Source organism: Thamnophis elegans, chromosome 10 (genome assembly GCF_009769535.1).
Source record: "Thamnophis elegans isolate rThaEle1 chromosome 10, rThaEle1.pri, whole genome shotgun sequence".
NCBI classification, from domain to species: Eukaryota; Metazoa; Chordata; class Lepidosauria; order Squamata; family Colubridae; genus Thamnophis; species Thamnophis elegans.
This window is the reverse complement of record NC_045550.1, coordinates 58655527-58676214: the sequence shown is the minus strand read 5'-3', so window position 1 is coordinate 58676214 and position 20688 is coordinate 58655527. Positions and strand designations below refer to the sequence as shown.

Sequence of the window (20688 nt, the reverse complement as noted above, 5' to 3'; positions counted from 1 at the left end):
ATTTTAACTCCCTGTATTACTCTCATTACAGGACACGATTTTCTGCTGAGGGGGGGGGCGGACTGTCAGACCTGAAAGCCATCTTTTACATTGGGCTTACAGGCCTGCCACATTTTCTGCTGTGGGAAAATAGGAGGGAAGCTATATGGAGTATGTGTGTGATATAGCTAAAATAACATTACTTTCTCAGACAATCAAGGACACCTTACCCTGCAGTTGCTGTGGTGTGACTGGGAGGCATCTCCAGTTTTGGACGGTGCCTGGTTGGATCATGTGATGGACATGTGGGTGCAGGTGAAGGGACCTGTACTTTCATTTGGGTGGGGAAAACCTGGAAGCTTTCAGATTCAGGTTTTCTCAGATGTGCCAATATGACATCTCTAAGAAAATGGAACATTGAGGAACTTCAAGCCTCAGAGTCTTCCTTCGTTGGGGGCATTACTTGGAACCCTGACATTATTATCTTCTTCTGAGATGTTTTGTTGACTTGCTACATTTGTGGGATTTCTGGTATTCTTTTCAAGTGCTAACCAGGATGAACACTTATCAGCCAAGGACAACTGAATACTTCCTCCATTAACAGAAGAGAATATTGACAGTTCATAGTTGAATTGTAGGTCCTTGATGCTCTCTGAGCTTGGTTGCTTTCCTGCAGATGTTTCATTACCCAACTAGGTAACATGATCAGTGCTAGAAGGAAGTGGGGTCTTTTCAAGAGAATTGATTAAGTTATCTAGTTGGTAACAAAACGCCTGCAAGAAAACAAGGTCAGAGAGCACCAAGGACCCTACTTTCTCTATTTTTGTGTAAGTCTATTAGCGTCAAACAAACAAACAAAAAACATGTATCTATTTCTTTATATCAGAAACAAAAACACAAGGGATAACAATATGGATCCAGATTCCATATTATTGGAATACTATGGCAACTTTATTAGATTGTTGAAAAAAACTTCCTGAAAAGGTTGAGTTGAAGTGGGTAAAACTCTCTTTAGACCAGGGGTGTCAAACTCAAGGCCCGCAGGCCAGATCTGGAAATATCAAAGGACTGGCCTGCGGTGCCTCTGGCGGCTAAAATGGGCTGCATGCACCCCCCCCCCCATGCCTCATTTTCACTCTCCATGGCCTCTTGCAACACTCTGACAGCTGAAAATAGAGCCAAAAACAGGCCAAAAATGGCCAGCAGAGTCTGCAAGTGGCCAGAGAGGTGAAAACAAGGTGCAGGAGGGGCCCGTTTTGGCTGGCAAGGTGCTACAAGAGCAGGGGTAGGTTCCAGCTGCTGCTACTGCCAGTTTACTCAGGGATGCACTACGCATAAGCACACGCTTGTGTGCTGTGCGCGCATGCACAGTGCAATGAAAATTGCTCTGCGCATGCACGGAAGGCAAAAACAAGATGGCGCCTATGGCACCACCGAGAAAACCTGTTCAGGGGCGTGGCAGGCTTGGGTCGCTGCCTGTTCCAGCGACCCAGGCTGCCAAGTTGCTACCAGTTCGGCTGAACCAGGCCGAACCGGTAGGAACACACCTCTGTAAGGAGGCATCCACCCCACCCCACCCCACCCCACTCACCCCACTGCAGGCCTTCAGAGGACAACTGCAATGCTGATCCGGCCCTCGAAGAAATCCAGTTTGACACCCCTGCTTTAGACTCTATGATTCCTGGCTTGCCATTCCTTGTGAGCAGGAGACATAGTTTCCTGTTGTGACTCGGTAGGAGCCTTTGGAGCTGCTATCAGACTCTGACACAGAAACCTCCTGTGAGTGGTTTCAGGATGCTCACAGAAGATAACAAGCAGCTGTGGCTCGTTAAGGATCTCCTCCTGCGGATAAAAGACTGATGGTGCCACGCCCTAGTGGCAGAAGTCAACGTTCCGTTCGTTCGTTAGTCCGTTCCGTTCCTATTCTAGTCAAGGTTCCCTGTTCGTGTTCATGATTCAAAGAAACCAACTTGGAGAAGTGGTTTGCTGTCATAGTTTGTTTTTGCATTTGCTGTTTAACTTTTTGCCAGAGAATTTATCTATGTTTATTTTGGGCTCGCAGCCAGTAACAGCCGGGACTGATAAAAATATTTCCTTTGAAGTTCTGTTTGGCTGTCGTTTGTGAACGAACAAGGTGGGGGTCAGAACAGTTTCCTATCCTGCTTCTTCAAGGTACCTTCCCTTCGATGCAGAATTACAGGCGAAGCCGTTGCCTGCACAATCTGAATCTTTGTAAGTGTACTTCACAGCGTTTGAAAATCTTTACCAATGCCTTCATTGCTATTCTACCAAGTGCTAGTCTATCGTATAGTTATTGATTGTTGCCACCTTTACCATTAATAGTGAATCCTGAAAGGCAGAAGCCGTCCACAACTTCAATTTCTTCTTCACTGTGAATTCTAAGGCTTGCAGCTGTGCCTGTCATTGTGAGTTTGGTCTTCATTATAGCTAATCTTTATTTTGCTCCTTGATTTTCATGACTTGGCCTTGCAAGATCCTTTGCATTTTCAACTATCAGAATAGTGTCATCAGATTAGTGCAGGCTATTAATGTTCCTTCCTCCAGTTTAAACATCATATCCATCCTCTTTCAGTGGAGCTTCCCTCTAGATACAGTACATTCAGCATGTAGGTTGAATGAATAAGGGAGGGTGTGAGATTCCTACTCTGTTGATATTCTTGCAGATACTCTAACAATCCCTGTAACCTTTTTATTTGGTAATGAGCAAAGTACTGAACATATTTTCATCTTTTAGTATGAGAAGGTCATTTCTAAGATACTGTTGATATCTTTGCAGTACAGTATTTTATTTTATTTTAGCAATAGCAATAGCAATATAGCAGTTAGTCTTATATACCGCTTCATAGGGCTTTCAGCCCTCTCTAAGCGGTTTTACAGAGTCAGCATATTGCCCCCAACAACAATCTGGGTCCTCATTTTACCCACCTCGGAAGGATGGAAGGCTGAGTCAACCCTGAGCCGGTGAGATTTGAACAGCCAAACTGCAGAACTGTAGTCAGCTGAAGTAGCCTGCAGTGCTGCATTTAACCACTGTGCCACCTCAGTGGTTTATTTTTATTGAAATTTTTTAGAAAAAAAAAACTTTTGCAAATATTTACCTCCCCTCTGCCCTCCCCACCTGAACCCACCCCCCAACCTACCCCCACCCCCGACTTCCCAGAACAAATACAGGGTATAAATCTTTAACAAAGATGTTCTAAAATAAACTTAAAGAAAGTTAGTCTCATCTTTCATTTGAGCTTTAACTCCTCTTTGCTAGGCTAACTCTAAACAGATTATATCATTCCTTGTTTCTTCAGTCATAAACTATCTGGAATTTCTTAGTCCCAAATTTATTTTGAGCATAGTCAATCCATCTTCTCTACTCCAGTTTATATCTCTCATTTGAATGGTCCTTGAGATATGCTGATATTTTAGCCATCTCTGCTAGGTTTGTTACTTTTAATGTCCATTCTTGAATAGTAGGCAAATCTTCCTTCTTCCAGTATTGCGCCACCAACAGTCTTGCTGCCTTTATTAAATACAAAATCAAGTTAGTCTCTATAACAGTACAATCAGTAGTTATACCTAACAAGAATAACTGAGGGAAAAATATGGAATGCTTCATGAATTTGCGTGTCATCCTTGCGCAGGGGGCCATGCTAATCTTCTCTGTATCGTTCCAATTTTAGTATATGTGCTGCCGAAGCGAGTACATATACAGTAATATAAAATACTGTACTGTGTATTCGAAGCGAATACACAGTACAGTATTTTAGTATACTCCTTCCGTTTTTGTTTGATAGAATCAGTTCTTATCTGTACATTGGCATGTTTTGTCATCTTGATTTGCTGTTGTGAGTTGCTCAGAGCTGCTTAACATGAACAGCCATATAAATCTTTCAAATAAATAAATAAAACAACATGCAATTGGAGGTTGAAACTTCTTCCTGAGTTCAGAAATCTTTTGGAAGACTTTCCTTGTTTTTCAATATCTGTTTCCACTTTCAGTGCCTTTATAAATATCACTATAATATTGTTTCTTGTTTCTTCTAACAACTCTCTGAAATTCTTTGTTATGTTTTTTTCTTGAAACTTTTTTTTTTTTGGCCATGATTTGTCTTCTGTTCTTTTTCTGACATCCAGCTTGCTTTCTTCTGTTTCTGGGTCTTTGGCAGTTTCTGTTCACACCCATATTTTATACTTCTTTGATTTCATCCTACACTTCTTTTGATTTCCCCTCAATGAGCTTTATCAGAGTTGGTTGCAGAAATCAAATCCAGAAAGCACACACAGGTTACTGATTCAGCAGGATTCATTAACTTCTCCTTATATTGTATATAACACATAAGTAAATATACAATATCAACAGCTGGTTCACAGGCTGAAGGAACAGTTTTCAGTTCAGAGTTCAGAGTTTAATACAGCCAAAGAGAACCTCCTCTATACAGAGAAGTTAAGCTAAGCCTAAGCCATGCCCAGGATCAGAGCCATCTGGCATGGCTCTCAATCACCAAATAATTCCCATTGGCTGATCTAGTTGCCATGCCTATACATTGGCTGACCTTTAAAAAAAAAATATTCAGCATTTTCCAAACATTAAAATCACAATTACACTTTTACAGCTTTCCATTATCGGTATTTATTTTTTTCTAATGTAGGGTTTTCCATTCTACAACATATTGTCTTGTGCATATTCCTCTTCGTTTCATAATTTCTCATTTTTACAATATATACATGTATATACAATATTTACTTCTCTATTACTTTCTGAATATATACCATCTCCTTTTATTATATTTTCTATGTATTCATTATGCATTGACTTTACATCTCTTTTCAAGCCAATTATACTACCCATTCCATGTCTTGTAGTGCTCCATTTCCTCTCTATCTCTTAGTTCCATTTGGTTGGCTGACCTTGTTACCATGTCTCTGCCAGTTCATGAATATTCTGACAAGCTTTAGGTCTTCAAAGTGAACCCTGATGAACATCAGGATTTATATATGCTTATGAACATATCATGGAAACTGGTTGACCTTCCATTTGAATTTGGTTCAAACCTTGAACATGAGTGATTCCTGATGTGTTTCATACTCAGGTCTTTGTTGTTATAATTGAGCTCTTCCACCTTCCCCCCTGACCCACAGTGACTCACAGGTCTTGCAGGTTACAGGTTACAGACATTCAGTATTGATTAACTTCTATTATGGACTGAATACCAGCTAGATCAAGGAGATAGTGGTTACTCTTAACAGCATGTACTGTGATTCCAAACATCAGAGGAGAGATTTATTTTGACGGGGAGGGTGGTGGTGTTCACAGGTCCAGAGGCCAGACTGATTGGCCTGGGTTTTTGATTGACATGTTTATTTCCTTGATGAATTTATGGTCTAAAATCAGTCCTTCCACAAAATTAATTGGGTCCCATTCTATTCCTAAACACAGAGGTGTCAGGCTCCAAGAACCAAGAATGACAGGTAGAGTTATTTATGTTTCCTTTATTGTACCTCACCAAGAAACAGACATCTTTCCAAATTAATGCAAACTACTTCCATGATGAAACATGAACAATGGTACCTTGATACTCATTCTAGGAGATGTGATGAGAACCAAAAATGATGAATATCAAACAAAATTTCCCCATAAGGAATAATACAGTGAGTCCCAAGGCAGCTGACACCCACAAGTTCTATCTTGTGTGTTGAATATCAAACAAATGATGAGTATCGGGACAAAATTTTCATGTCAAAATGTGTTGAGTACCACATTCGATGAGTTTCAAAGCAGTTGCAGCTGTCAAGTGAGTAGAACCACTGTTCTTTGGGAACTATTAGGGAGGAGTTGTTTTCATCCTTTATCTCCCATACAAACTATCTAAACTAGGGGTGTCAAACTTGATTTCACTGAGAGCCGCATCAGGGTTGTGTTTGACTTTGGGGGGGGGGGGTCAGGGTGGGCGTGGCCAGTTGAATGTCACTTGTGTCAGAGGTGCTTCTGGTGGCCCAAGCATTCTGCCAGTGAAAATGGGCTCCTAAGCTCCATTTTTGGCTGGGATGGCCTCCTGCAACCCTCTGCCAGCAAAAACAGAACTTGGGAGGACCATATGCAGCCCTCCTGAACTCTGTTTTCGCTGGGAGAGTCACTGAGGCCCGTCATTTCCAGGCGGCTCCATGGGCCAGATCTAAGCACCCTGCAGGCCATATCCGCCCCCAGGCCTTGAATTTGACACCCCTGATCTAAACTGTGCTGTCACTTGCTACTTTGAAATGCAGCCCCTCGTAGATTACACTCCACCACAAAAGCAGATTATTTTTCTCTCCCACACCCTCTCATCCTTAACTCTAAGGGAATTGAAAGCTTACTTGCAACCTATCAATTTTGCCAAGTTGCACAACACACTGGCCTTTGCTACAGCAAACTGTCATTTTTCCTTCAAAAAGCAGCAGAATTTCAGGAGGCCCAAGTGCTCAGGCTGTCTGGAGCAGGTCATCAGGCGGAGGCATGCAGAAAGAAGCCCAGAAATAACAAGAAAACAACCAGTTTTCAGAAGCCAGACTGGTGTAGATGAATAACCCTCTTGATTGTCATGGTGGACCTGGAGTGCAGAAAATGGAGGCGTATCATAGATCTCCTTTAAGCTATGTGAATGTGGATGGATAGGTGTTAATATTCTCTGCTGTACTGCCTCCCTTATTTCCGCAACACAAGTCTGTACAGGACTTTTGGGCATGAACACTTCACTGCTCCAGGGATCAATGGCAACTGAAGAATGGATTGCAAAAGCTCCTTCAAAGAGAGGAGCTAATATTTCTGCCTGAGCGGCATCAAAGAGTGTCTCAATGGCAAGAAAGCAGAAATTACTGTTGCTGCAAAGGACAATAACTTACGCGTAGCCAATCCCCTTATCTCGAGTCCACACTGCAGATTAGCACCTATCCCCACAATCAATCTACTTCGCCGATTTTCTTTTGCCCAATTCAGTTGCACGCGGGAAGTGAAGATTAGTACCTGGGTGAAATGCTTGAGCGATTTACACAGGATTCTAAATATTAATCTCCCGGGGTTTCCGAGCGGCTTCATTTCACCTGGGGTTGAAATGGAATCCTCTGGCCTTCCATGCTGTCATCTGCATCGCTGGAGCCTCGCTGACATCTCACCCCTGTTTTGTGCTCATCACCTCTCTTGGCTTTGCGCTAAGAAACCTGGCGTTGTTACTGTCAGATGATATGAGGTTGTCAAATGCCAACGCTTCCCTGAAAATGTCTCATGCTGTTTCAGATGGTTGCTTTGCTACTCTGCAGGAAGCGAATTCACAGGGCATGACTCATGCTGGAATTTGCTTCTTGCAAAGTACCCATTAAAATCTAGGCCCAGATATTAGAGCTATTGTGACCAGAGCCACCACTTATGCACGATATCATTTAGATATATACCAGAATATTTATTCAACCATCAACAGTACGCCATTCACAATCTGTTGACAGAGTAAGAGTTATGTATTTTTTTCCCCTTCTCAGAGTTAAGGAGTTGAGCAGAATTTATTTTATCTGCTGCGCAACACATTTTAGTTTCAAACTCGCTACTATCCCCATGTATACTTTTTTTCAAGCTGCAATGTGAAATCTGAAATGAGCTAATGATTGCTTTTGAAATGTCACTGATATCATTATCCCTGGAATCATGGGAAATGCTACTGTTGAAAAACAACATATGCTTGGATTGTGAATTTAAAGCATCTGTCCCATTGAGGATCATCCTAGTAAACTAGGAAAAGTCCTGTTCCAAAATCCAAGGTTCCCAATAGCCTTTAGGAAATATATTATATATATATTGTTGATATGATTGGGCATTCTCGGTTACACTGCACTGCTAGCACAACTTTATTATAGTCTTTGCATGATCTTTTGGCTAGGCTGTGATCTTTTTTTCCTTCTTCCTTCAAACAACCTTCCTTTTTTTATAATTAACAAACATGTAAAATACACACACACAAAACTTAGACATACATCACATTTACACAATACAATACAAACAGGAGCTTCCTGTTCTTTCTAATAGCAATTATCAATCGATACCACTCACCTTATATTATTTCCCCTTCTATTGTATTTCATTCGGATTTCACCATTCTTAACCCTCTTATTTCACTCATAACTATTATTTTTTGAGTTTTGTTATATTCCTTCATTGATTCTTGTTTCTTTCCTCCATCCACTTATACCATTTATCCCATATCTGGTAGAATTCTGATTCTTCTTTTCCCTGGATTTCTTTAGTTAGTTTGTCCATTTCAGGACTATCCATAACCTTTCTTATTATTTCATCTTCGCTTTGAGTTAATTTGTTTTTCCATTTCTGGACAAAGGCAATCCTTGCTGTCGTAATTATATGTAGTATTAAATACTGGATATTTTTTTTTTGTATTTCACAGACATTATTCCTAATAAAAAACAAACAACTTTTCAATAGGGCTAAAAAGAAGAAGAAATAGTTTGGGGTTTTCTGTATCTTTGCTGCTTTCAAGTAGTGTTTGGATTTTTTTCATCCCAACTCTGATGGCCTTCCATTTGCCAACTAAACATGGCGTTTAAAAAGCCCAGATTTCTGCCTTTTAGACTGCATCGTACTTTGATGTTTGAACAGAGCCCAGATATTTCTGTAGCAATCTAGATTCTGGACTGAAAATTTGAATCTTGGTTGATATATTTTTAGCATGATGAGAACTAAGCCTAGATGGAAATGATAATTGGATTAGATAGCTTAGATCAGGGGTGTCAAACTCGAGTCATCATGGCATCATCACATGATGTATCAGGACTTCCCCCCCTTTGCTAAACTGGATGGGGGCAGAGCCAGCACATGATGCATCTGGCCCATGGGCCTTGAGTTTGACAACCCTGCCTTAGACTGACAGCCTTAGAATTATCAAGAGCTTTTGTGGTACACTGGTTATAATCAGGAGTGGGATTCAGCCGTTTCAGACTGGTTCAAGTGAACTGGATGCTAATTTTACATCTGGTTCGCCAAACTGGTAGTTGCTAGGACTGGCTGGCCCCATCCATTCCGCCCCTATCAGGAGTCTCTCTGCAGCCCATTTTGGATGCCAGGAAAGTGTAGGGCCTGCATGGAGGCTCTGGGAGGGTGAAAAAATGGGTCTGCCGGAAGTTCTGGAAGTCTGGACATGGGCCCATTTCCAGCCTCTGGAGGGCTTCCGGAGCCCAGGGGAGACCATTTTCAATCTCTTAGAGGCTCCAGGAAAACCTCCAGAGTCTGGGAAGAGTGAAACACCCTCCCCCCCACTGCCATGGTGCAGGAGGCTGAGTAGGGCACTCCCACTACCCAGCAACTGGGCAGAGAACTGGTTGCTAACATTCTTGAATCCCATCCCTGGTTATGTAGGGATGTGATGCAGTATTTCAGGCTAATTCGGCTCGCTGCAGAAGTTCGACCCTGACTGGTTCAAGGTTGAATCGTCTCTTGGTTTCCAGAAAATTACTTTCCTTTGAATCCTTTCAGATCACTCGGGATTTTCTTGGGTGTGACCCTCCACATGACACCTGATAATGCAGAATCAAGTAGACCCCAAAACTCCGGATATTCTAATTTCCTACAACGGATTCCTGGAATTTCTTTTAGGGAAAGAGAAGTTATCCTGTAAGTTACTGAGGAGTTGTTACTTAAAATATTAATACTGACAAAGTACAGAAGACCAGCTCTTCAGCTTCTTTATCTGAAGCCATTAGCTTTGATTTAGTGCAGTCACAGAAAGTATTTTAGAAGCTCCTTAGTGTCTTCTCACTCAAGTTTAATAGCATTTGTTTAAATGAAGAGTAGTTTCTTGAGCAATATTTCTCTTTAACAGGCAAGTCCCAGCAGTAGGTAATAAGTAAACTGGGAACAATATATTTGGAAGGAAGAAAAATATCCTGCCAGATGAAGTGAGAGATATATTTATTACCTATGATTTTTCAACTATTTTCTAAGAAAGTGTTATAAAATTATCTTTCTGAGGAGTCAAAAAAGAGGGTGAGAAAGAGAAGTGGATGGGTGGATTGGAAGTTTTTTATATTTTCAGGGACTTAATATATTGAGGACATTATTTTAAAAAGAACATAACTCACATGAGTCAAACCCATCACTATTAAGAATCTTGGAAACTCTGGGTATGAATCTTAATTTTTAAAAACTCCACCATGCTCCAAAGTTCTCCATAAGTTTGTCTAAATATAAATTGGTTGACTCCAAACTGTGCCAACGTAACCAATTATGTATTGAAGAAACTACAAAAAGCTTGCAAGATTGTGGTCAACCTCACAATGTAGACTAAACCAATCAAAGACTAAATCTATTTTTATTAAATTGGCTATAATAACAGAATATTATAAATCTGACTGTATCCTACGCTCATGATGGTCACATGAATTAAGGAGGTGTCTGCCTTTCCTTTTCTTCGTGCCTTTTTCTTGTTTTGGACTTAAGGTGTGTTTCCCCTTTGTCTCTTTCGTAATAGATCTGGCCTTCTGCACATGTGCTTTGCTCTCTTTTGTGCCTTCCGCACATGCACCCGGGCTCAAAAATGTGCCTAAATAGGACTGCATAGAGCCGGGGTGAATGAGTGGGACCACCTGCGATTTCTGCTACTGGTTCAGGTGAACTGGTCCAAATTGGCTGAACACTGCCTCTGTTTGCATCATTTGTGTATGTTGTTTACTTGGTACATCTACTCTATGTATTTAAAACAGATTTTTGTATTTTGAAAGTGACATGGAATTTTGAGAAGAGGAGGAAGGAAGAAGGAGGGAGGAGGAGGAGGCAGAGGCGGAGGAGGAGGAGGAGGAGGAAGAAGAAGAAGAAGAAGAAGAAGAAGAAGAAGAAGAAGAAGAAGAAGAAGAAGAAGAAGAAGAAGAAACCCTCTTTTGTATCTGTATCATGACATCAGATCCAACTTAGAACTGAGGAGAAATTTTTTGACAGTTAGAACAATTAATCAGTGGAACAGCTTGCTTCCAGAAGTTGTGAATGCTCCAACACTGGAAGTTTTTAAGAAGATGTTGGATAGCCATTTGCCTGAAATGGTATAGGGTTTCCTGCCTAGGCAGGGGGTTGGACTAGAAGACCTCCAAGGTCCCTTCCAACTCTGCTATTGTATTGTATTGTATTGTATTGTATTGTATTGTATTGTACTGTATTGTCAGGGTCATCTTCCTTTCCCTAAAATTCCCTTTCCTGTATCTGATGGACATGGAGACAACCATGCCTCTCTTTTTTGGCAATAGTAATGTGTTTATCAAAATCCTGGGATCCCCCCTCCCTTTCTTCTTGTCTAGTCCTAGGCTTTGGAGCTCTCTCAAACATAACAGACTAACAGAGTTGGAAGGGATCTTGGAGGACTTCTAGTCCAACCTCCTGTTTAAGAAGGAGACCCTATGCCATTTCAGACAAGTCCAGGCTGATCAATCTCTTCTTAAAAACCACTCCCTTCTGAAGGCAAACCATTACACTGGTTAATTGTTCTCACTCTTAGGAAATTTCTCTTTCGTTCTAGGTTGCTTCTCTCCTTGATTAATGCCTTGTCCTTTGGAAAACAGAAAGCAAGGCAAGGCATTAATCAAGGTTGACCCCGCTCTTCTTTGTGACAGCCCCTCAAATATTGGAACATTACATATATATATGTTGTGGCCCAGCAAGAGCCGTTAGAGCTGCCACCAGACTCCGACAGCGAGGGGCCCTATGAGTCAGCTCTGGAGGATGTGGAGGACCCTGGACAGGGTTCTGACTCCGAGCAGGGTGCAGAGAGGCTGATTGGCCACCAGGAAGCACCTGAGCCTTGGACCAGTGGGAAGGAGACAAGGGAGAGTGAGCCGGACAGCAGCAGTGAGTTGTTCCTGGATGCACGGCACCAAAGAACTACTAGGCATCATGAACAGTTGCGCAGTTACAGGAGGTAATTGCACTCAGCTGGTGGTCATTAGACTCCTCTCCAGACTATAAAAAGACTGCTTGTGCCCATGCCCCTCTTGCAGAAGTCAATGCAGGAACGAATGTTGGAGAACATTACTGTGAGCTTGGCAGGCTGGATTGCTGCCATGGCTTATCTGTGCTGGATTGCTGCCCAAGCTTGTCTGTGCCGGTTTGCTGCCAAGGACCTGTCTGTCTGTTAATTAAATGCTGTAACTTATCTTTGGCTCGGAGTGATTGTTGGTGTGGGACGAGGGGGGTCAGAACATATATATAGCACAGTAGATCTTTGTATAGTTAAAGTCAAGCCTTTGCTTAAGAAAAAAATTCTTATCCAAGTAAGAAATTGAAAAAAACAAATAACCAGGACATGCCTCCTAATCTTACAGAACAAAGATTCCATTCTTTTTCCCCAGGAACAGAAGAAGTTGGAAATGTGGGAGGGGAAAACCAGACCATTTTATATGGTTTTAACGGGTCAACTTGGTTAATGCTCACTGATACTGGGACAAAGAATGGAGTCTACATTGCTTCATCCTCTTCTTATTTATCTTTGTGAGTCTTCAGTAAAACTACCACTTTGCTAAATCTGGTTTATTGCTCGGCATATAAAATCCTATCCTAGAATTAAAGAGAAATTTCCTAACAGTGGGAACAATTAACCAGTGGAACAAGATATTTCCAGGTGTTCTGGCTGCTCCAACGTTGGAGGTTATTAAGAAGAGATTGGACAGCCGTTGTCTGGAACAATAGCCATTGTCTGGTCTCTTGCTTGAGCAGGGGATTGGACTAGAAGACCTCCAAGATCCATTCTATGATTATCCTTAGTTGACTTGGTTGGTTGGTTGGTTAGTTGGTTGGTTGATTGATTGATTGTGTGCTGTCAGGTTAACTGCAGACTCTTAGCAACCACACATATAGATAGATTATAGATGATCTTCCCTACCTGATCCTTCTATTAATCTGACTAAGGAAACAGTTCAAGAGTTATTCCTTTCCATTCTTTCTTCTGCATAGAGACAATGTTTAACCAGTTTTCTGTTTCCTTGTGAAATCATCCCTTGTAGCCTGACATCTCTAATTGAGTTGGACTGTCAATATGCTTAAATCAGAAAGTATTGTCCTTGCTCTTCATTTATACTCTGTTTCTGTGAAGTGCATTTGTTAGAAATTTGTGGAAAAGTGAAATAAATATCACGATGGGTTTGGAGACCAAGTCCTAGGAGGAAAACTTTAAAAAAATATGTGTTGTGTGGCTGCACAATACTTCAAAGAGATTCACTTGCTCTGCTTCCCTTTGACAAAGCTTTGATTGAATTATTCCATCAAAACATATTTGTGAACTGAAGAAGCTTGCTGTGAATTAATGAATTCAATTTGGGGGCTTCGAAGTGTTTCGTAGTTTTTCCAAAGCAATTGATGCATAAATTGGGGGGGGGGGAGGTGGGGTTGGTTGCTTTTGGAGTTGTTTCAGACAAAATTAAATGTTGCAAACTGTACTTCTATTTACTCTATGTAAAATGCTGGGGGAAGAGCATGAAAGTGTATGCTGTTTTCTGACATTGTATGAATAGCCGGCCATTAAACTCTCAGCATATCATGACCTTTCAGAGTTTTGTAAATCTAATGCTGTTTTGGGGGCTTCATGCATTTTCTCAGCTCTTTTTTCCCCCTCTCTTTTGTCTCTCATGCTAAAGGAATATTGCCAAATCAATATACAGTTTTGGTTCCAAAAAAAAGAGAGGAAACCCTTTGAACCAAGGGTTACTTCTTTTGACAATGACTGAATGGATGCCAGACTAACATTTACAAGTGTTGACCCAACCTTCATTGGTGTTGTTTTTTTTAAAAAGTGTGGCAAAGTTATGAAAGTCACTTTCTTCCTATTATCCTTTGTTGTCTCTGTGGCATTGCATTTCTGTATTCCACCTTGCAACTGGTGTCCCTTTGAAGCATATACTATAAATCTATATGAGGGTTGTGTTGGCTCAGTGGCTAAGACACTGAGCTTGTTGATCAGAAAGGTCAGCAGTTCGGCGGTTCGAATCCCTAGGGCCACGTAACAGAGTGAGCTCCCATTACTTCTCCCAGCTTCTGCCAACCTAGCTGTTCGAAAGCATGTAAAAATTCAAGTAGAAAAATAGGGACCAGCTTTGGTGGGAAGGTAGCAGCGTTCTGTGCGCCTTCAGCATTTAGTCATGCTGGCCACATGACCACAGAGACATCTTTGGCGCTTCGACTTTGAAATGGAGATGAGCACATCACCCTAGAATTGGGAACGACTAGCACGCATGTGTGATGGGAACTTTTACCTTTACCTATAAATCTATATTTAAAATATGGCCAGCAATCCACAACTCTAATACAACCAAATTCTACCACTTATGAGATAGTCTTTCCTAGAAATTTGCTAAGAGTGGATGAGGGATGTGGTGGCTCAGTGGCTAAGACACTGAGCTTGTTGATCAGAAAGGTCAGCAGTTCGGCGGTTCGAATCCTAGGGCCACGTAACAGAGTGAAACTTGCTAAGAGTGAAGTGGTTAGAGTGCAGCACTGCAGGCTACTTCGGCTGACTGCTAGCTACAGTTCGGCAGTTAGAATCTCACTAGACTCAAGGTTAACTCAGCCTTTCATCCTTCCAAGGTGAGTAAAATGAGGAGCCAAATTGTTGGGGCAATAGGCTGACTATCAATCACTTAGAGAAGGCTGTAAGAAGCACTAAGAAGCGGTATATATAGGTTTAAGTGCTATTGCTAAGTAACATAAATCAGTTTCTAGTGGTTACATTGCAAGCTGTTAGGCTAACCAACATAACTCAGTTTCTAGTGTCACTTTACAAGCTGTGATCTTTGCTTTGAGAAACAGTCAGTCATCTTCTAATGAAATCCATGAGTAGGGCAGTCCTGCTGTCTCCAACTGATACAATAGAACAGAATATTTGTAATCCAGGTTGAAATGTGGAGTCTTGGCGCTCTTCGTGGTTGGTTCAACAGGCACTGATGATGTTACCTAGTTGGGTAATGAAATGTCTGCAAGAAAACAATTGAGCCCAGAAAGCACCAAGGACCCATCTTCAGCTGATTTTGTGGTTGCTGAAATATATATTTTTCCTCCATCTCAGCCATTTCATTTGAATTTTGATGGATTCTTGGTGTGGTCAATTAAAATATTGGAAATGATCATCAAGCCTATAAACTGTGGAAGTAGAGTAAGACCCTCAGTTGTAAGCTTTGATATGTCAAGATGAGAAAGCCAAGTTGGTTCTCCTAAAGGACATGAAGAAGTGGCTTCAAACTATAGACATGCACAGCCCCAAGGGATGATACTCAAACTCCATATAGAAAAATGCTGCATGTTTCCAGTTTCTGTAATATAGTGAAAACTGTAGTTTTATGAGCCTGCTATTTTGATCTAGTGGTATAAGTATCCTGTGGGGTAGGTTTCATATTCTATAAGAAATCTGATAATAGATTTTTCAACACTTATATTGCAGAAAGTCCAGGAACATCAGCCAAATTTGGTAGGTTCTATTAAGTACAGTAACTGCTTGGATAATGTGTAATTTTGATTGAGTTGATCAGGAGAGAGAACTGCAAAACTCTAGTGGTAGATCACTGCAAACAGGAAGCATAAAATATTTGAATGTTGATTAATTGTACATAGAAGTCTAACAAATCTCCAATGTAATTTGTGCACTGATGGCTCCTTATATTTTCTCTATATAATTTGATTCTTGAGCATATCTTGAGCTCTTGAAATATTTCCTCTTCCTCTTCCTCTTCCTCTTCTTCTTCCCCCTCCTCCTCCCCCTTCCCTTTCTCCATCTTCTTATTCTCCATCCCCCTCCTCCTCATCCTCCTCCTCTTGCTGTCTTTTTCCTTCCTTCTTACTTCTTTCATGCAATCCTATTGTTCTTTCTACAAGTGGTTCTATTGGCCAGGTCAGTAATACATCCTATTATCTTGAGCCCAATTAATATGCTACAAGAATAAATTTGGGACCCTTACATGTGCAGTTGGAGGCATCAGCTCTGTTTTTGTGCTTTGGCAAATTCAGCTTCTCTTCACTTCTGAAATGTGGAGTCTCTCAAATGCTGATTCTTTAACCCATTTCAAACTCAGCAACTTTAAGATGTGTGGACTGCAACTTCCAGAATTCCCCAGCCACCATGCAGAAACACTGTTTTGGCTGACCTATTTATTCACATTACTAAGGTTGATTTGGTCTGGCTGGCTCCTGGCTGCAATTAGGAACATCTGTTGGCCTGAAAATGGAGAGGACCTGATATGAGGGGACGAACTTATCCCCGTGTAATGGACATGGATATCTGGGGAATCATTATGTTCCTCACCTGAAAAAACAGGGTTTTTTTTCAAGCTATCATTCAGATCCAGGTCAGGACTTCTTATCAGCTTTTCTTTATTAGTACTATCTTCCACTGAACTGAGAAATATGTTGTCTTCTATTTCAAAGGTGCTTTTTCAAAAGGCAACTAAGCCATGCTTCTTTCTTCTTCTTCTTCTTCTTCTTCTTCTTCTTCTTCTTCTTCTTCTTCTTCTTCTTCTTCTTCTTCTTCTTCTTCTTCTTCTTCTTCTTCTTCTTCTTCTTCTTCTCCTTCTCCTTCTCCTTCTCCTTCTCCTTCTCCTTCTCCTTCTCCTTCTTCCCCTTCCCCTTCCCCTTCCCCTTCCCCTTCCCTTTCCCAAGACACTTCGCTTCTCACCCAAGAAGCCTCATCAGTTCTAGCTGGATGGTGTGTGTGTGTGTGTGTGTGTGTGTGTGTGTGTGAGAGAGAGAGAGAGAGAGAGAGAAGAGTGAGTGAGTGAGTGAGAGAGAGAGAAAGAGAGTGAGTGACTGAGAGAGTGAGAGAGAGAATGAGAGAAAAGAGAGTGAGAGAAAGTGTGTGTGTGTGTGTGTGAGAGAGAGAAACAGAGAGAGAAACAGAGAGAGAAACAGAGAGAGAAACAGAGAGAGAAACAGAGAGAGAAACAGAGAGAGAAACAGAGAGAGAAATGGAAGATTGGACTAATCCTTCCATTTCCCCACCACCACCACCAGCCAGCCAGAACTGATGAAGCTTCTTGAATGCAAAGCAAACCATCTTCTTCCTCAAGAGAAAAGAAGAAGAAGAAGAAGAAAAAACCCACAGTCCACTTGTCTTTTGAAAAAAAAAACACCTTTGAGACAGCCATGACCATTCATGGATGCTTGAGAATCTCTGTAAACATGTTGTCTTCTGTCTCTTCTCTTTCCGCTGAAAGGCTTGGAGGAATGTGTCTCAAATACAGGGGCAAATATTGTTCATTTTTTTCCTCCACTCAGCCCTCCCCTGCCTTCTTCATTGTCTTCTACTCTTTCTGCATTTGGAAGATAATAATCATAAATCATGGAGGACAGTTGGTAGACAACTTCCCCTGCTGACTCTGTTCCCTCCTTTCTTTATCCTATTTTTCTACTTCTTTCTTTGTCCTGTATTATCCTCTGGGTGAGCTGTCATTTGGCTACTGGTAGGTTTCCAAATTCTTTTAAGCATTTGCCTTTGAGACTTGATAAAGTCTATCCTAGATCCTGGAATTCCCACTTGTCCTCTCCATCCCTTCATAAACAAGTCTCATCTAGTTTGCTTCTGAGAGGAACATGTTCTTGGTTAATATTCCTCACTAAAGCAGAAAATTCTCTGTAGCCTGTTAAAGCTGATTTTAACCGTATCCTTAAAGTACACACTCAATTAACACTGGTGATATTTCAGGTTGATGTATGCCACAGGATGGGATTTAGTGATGACTAAATTGTGCACTGAAAAAATAGTCCTTAGCATTTCCCTATGATACTAGTGTGTCTATCTAATAGACCAGGGGTGTCAAACTCAAGGTCCGGGGGCCGAATTCAGCCTGCAGGGTTCTTAGATCTGGCCTGCAGACCCTCCCTGGAAGGACCAACCTGCAGTGCCTCTGCCAGTGAAAAACAGAGTTCAGCAGCTTGTCAATCAGAAAAGTGGGCAGTTCAGCGGTTCGAATCCCTAGGGCTGTGTAACGGAGTGAGCTCCTGTTACTTGTCCCAGCCAGCTTCTGCCAACCTAGCAGTTCTAAAGCATGTAAAAATGCAAGTAGAAAAAATAGGAGCCACCTTTGGTGGGAAGGTAACAGCATCCAGTGTGCCTTTGAAATTTACTCATACTGGCCACATGACCACGGAGACATCTTCAGACAGTGCTGGTTGTTCCACTTTGGAACAGAGATGAGCACCACGCCCTAGAGTCGGGAACGACTAGCACATATGTGTGAGCGGAACCTTTACCTTTATAAATCTATGTTTAAAATATAGCCAGCAATCCACAACTCTAATACAACCAAATTCTACCACTTATGAGACAGTCTTTCCTAGAAATTTGCTAAGAGTGGATGAGGGATGTGGTGGCTCAGTGGCTAAGACACTGAGCTTGTTGATCAGAAAGGTCAGCAGTTCGGCAGTTCGAATCCCTAGGGCCATGTAACAGAATGAGCTCCCATTACTTGTCCCAGCTTCTGCCAACCTAGCTGTTCGAAAGCATGTAAAAATTCAAGTAGAAAAATAGGGACCATCTTTGGTGAAAAGGTAGCAGTGTTCCGTGTGTCTTCAGCATTTAGTCATGCCGGCCAAATGAACACAGAGACATCTTTGGACAGTGTTGGCTCTTCGACTTTGAAATGGAGATGAGCACAGCCCCCTAGAATTGGGAACGACTAGCACGCATGTGTAATGGGAACTTTTACCTTTACCTATAAATCTATATTTAAAATATAGCCAGCAATCCACAACTCTAATACAACCAAATTCTACCACTTATGAGATAGTCTTTCCTAGAAACTTGCTAAAAGCGGAGATTGCAGCACTGCAGGCTACTTCAGCTGACTGCTAGCTGCAGTTCGGCAGTTCGAATCTCACCAGGCTCAAGGTTGACTTCTTTCTCTGCCATATATTAACCTCCGGGTGAGCTGTTATTTGGTTGTCATTAAGAATGTCATTCTTAATATGGCATGTCTATTGAGAGTGTCACATTCTATAGAGATGGGCATATATATTGAGAAATCTATCATTTCTCTATATGTGATTTGGTACAATTTATGCAAGATGCATATATTAATTATGTAATGCAAAGCAGTCTTATGAATCTTCCATGTTTTATAATTTAGAAGCATTTCTAGCCTGCCCTAGGTTTTATGTAGATTGACAGTCAGTAATGGAGATCATGCTGGTTGACAATAAATGCTTTTCTTTTCTTTTTTTAAAAAAAATTGTGAGATGTGATGTGTAAAAAACCTTGAAGACAGAGCGGCATAGAATACAAAAAACTACATTTGCATGCAGCAAGACTCAAGTGCAGCTTCTTATCTCTTCAGCATTTGGGGAATAATAAAAAAATGCATTTTTCCCCTCCATTCTGTTCTGGCTTGGCTTGAACATTGAGGAAATTAATGTGGAAATTGGAAGAAAAGAAAGATGACACGGATATTGACTAATAAGGTACAATCAGGGGGTTGAATTAAATCAGAAGTTTGAGATTAGGGGATTACAACTCCCAGAATTCCTCAGACAGCCATAAAGTCCGCAAGTCTTAAAGCTGCCAAGGCCCTGGAATTAGATGTTTTCCCTAATTCCTTCCAATCGTTATATGATTTTTTTTAATGACCCTTTAATCCCTTGCCTCAGGGTGAAGTCAAGGTAATTGAATGGAGCTGTTTGCTAGCCAGATACCCTTCCTGTTGCCAATGCAGAGTTCGCAGCAGATTGTGCCCAGAGAGAGAAATATCTGCTACTACCTAGGAATGAGCTCACAGTCTCCTGATTATGAGGTGAAAGTTCCACTCTAGGCCACTGCACCACTCCTCCAATCATTATATGAATGATTCCTTTTTTATTCCAAAGTTGGATAAATGCATTGGAAAAAGCCTACAGATCCTAGGTGTTATAAAATAATAGGAAAATATGACAAACGGGGATTCCTAAAATTTGGATTGATTATGTTTAGTGAGCACATAACTGTGATTTTCTCCCAGGGGAAAACTGAAGAATTGGGGTAGAGGAATGATGCAAATATGTGCTAGTCATTCGAGACTCTAGGGGGAGAGGTTCATCTCCGTTTCAATGCTGAAGAGCCAGCGCTGTCCAAAGACATCTCCGTGGTCATGTGGCCAGCAGGACTAAACTCCAAAGGTGCACGGAATGCTATCACCTTCCCACCAAAGGTGGTTCCTATTTTTTCTACTTGCATTTTTTACGTGCTTTCGAACTGCTGGGTTGGCAGAAGCTGGGACAAGTAATGGGAGCTCACTCCGTTGCTAGGGATTCAAACTGATGAACTGCCGACCTTTCTAATCGACAAACTCAGTGTCGTAGCCACTGAGCCACTTCCTCCCTATAGAATGTTATAGGGCACTGCCAAACTGACTGGGTGGAAGTCTAAACATTTCACATTACATTGTTTTGGTCACAAAGCTCTTTATTTTAAAATAAAACCCACTTGGGAAGAAGCTTCAGAAATCAACCTGTGTTATGTAGTGTCTCCAGGGATGTACCCTGGGGAACATGGCTTCCTCGCTTCTATCTTAAATAAAAACATGTTTTTAAAGCCAAAATCCAAATGAATTGAATGTTTGACTGAGCTCCAAGTTAGGGACCCCATGTATCTTGAAGTATGTTTTGAGTAGGGGTGGGTTCTGACTTCTTCTACTGCCGGCTCGCTCAGGGATGCACTTCGGACGCTCGCACAC

General features: G+C 41.4%; 1 non-coding gene across 1 annotated transcript; it reads right to left on the bottom strand.

Annotated features, from left to right (window-relative positions):
- Window positions 1–3587: 3587 nt before the first annotated feature.
- Window positions 3588–3695, bottom strand: LOC116514480. The gene has a single exon (XR_004256119.1). It is a non-coding gene; the product is annotated as a U6 spliceosomal RNA (small nuclear RNA).
- Between the last annotated feature and the right edge of the window lie 16993 nt (window positions 3696–20688).